Genomic DNA, 690 nt, shown 5'->3' with positions numbered 1-690 from the left:
ATTTGTGAAAACTGATTTTGTGCCGATGCATGCCACCAGCACTATCTCAGCCTCTTGGGGGCTTCTTGTTCTGGTTGAGGTGGCTGTGGCTATGGCTCACATGGTTCTGTAGCTTCTAGATGGCATGGCCATGATAGATATTTTACATAAACAATTTCAAAATTAAATTTGATGAAAAATATCACCTAAATATTCTCTTCAAAATTAGGTTTAACATAAAAAGTGCTTCAGATTCCAAGTCATGATGGTCTAATAAAAGATGCTGAATTATGCTTATTGGCCTATATTCTATACATAAGTTTAATTCATAAATGAAATGCTATGGTAATCTAAACTCATATATTAAAAGCCCTTAATTCTGGGAAGCACCTGTGGCTCAAAGGAGTAGGGTGCCTGTTTCATATACCAGAGGTGGTGAGTTCAAACCCAATCCTGGCCAAAATCTGCAAAAAAAAAAAACAAAAAAAACAAAAAAAAGCCTTTAATTCTTAGGAGCCCTCCCCCTTTTTTAAAGCACTTCTTAAAGACTACATATAACTTATAATCATTCCATTACTTCCTGAGGGTAAGAAAATTGAATTCTCTAGGGGTGTTCAACTTGCGGCCCATGGGCTGCATGAAGATTATTTCAGGACTGTTTTGCTTATCTGTGGTGTTGGGTATCATGAAAATTCTGTGCAGGCCTTTTTT

Source organism: Otolemur garnettii, unplaced genomic scaffold, assembly GCF_000181295.1.
Source record: "Otolemur garnettii isolate 467f Iridium unplaced genomic scaffold, OtoGar3 scaffold00068, whole genome shotgun sequence".
In the NCBI taxonomy this organism is placed as follows: Eukaryota; Metazoa; Chordata; class Mammalia; order Primates; family Galagidae; genus Otolemur; species Otolemur garnettii.
The sequence above is the reverse complement of the archived record's forward strand: the minus strand, read 5'-3'. Positions refer to the sequence as shown.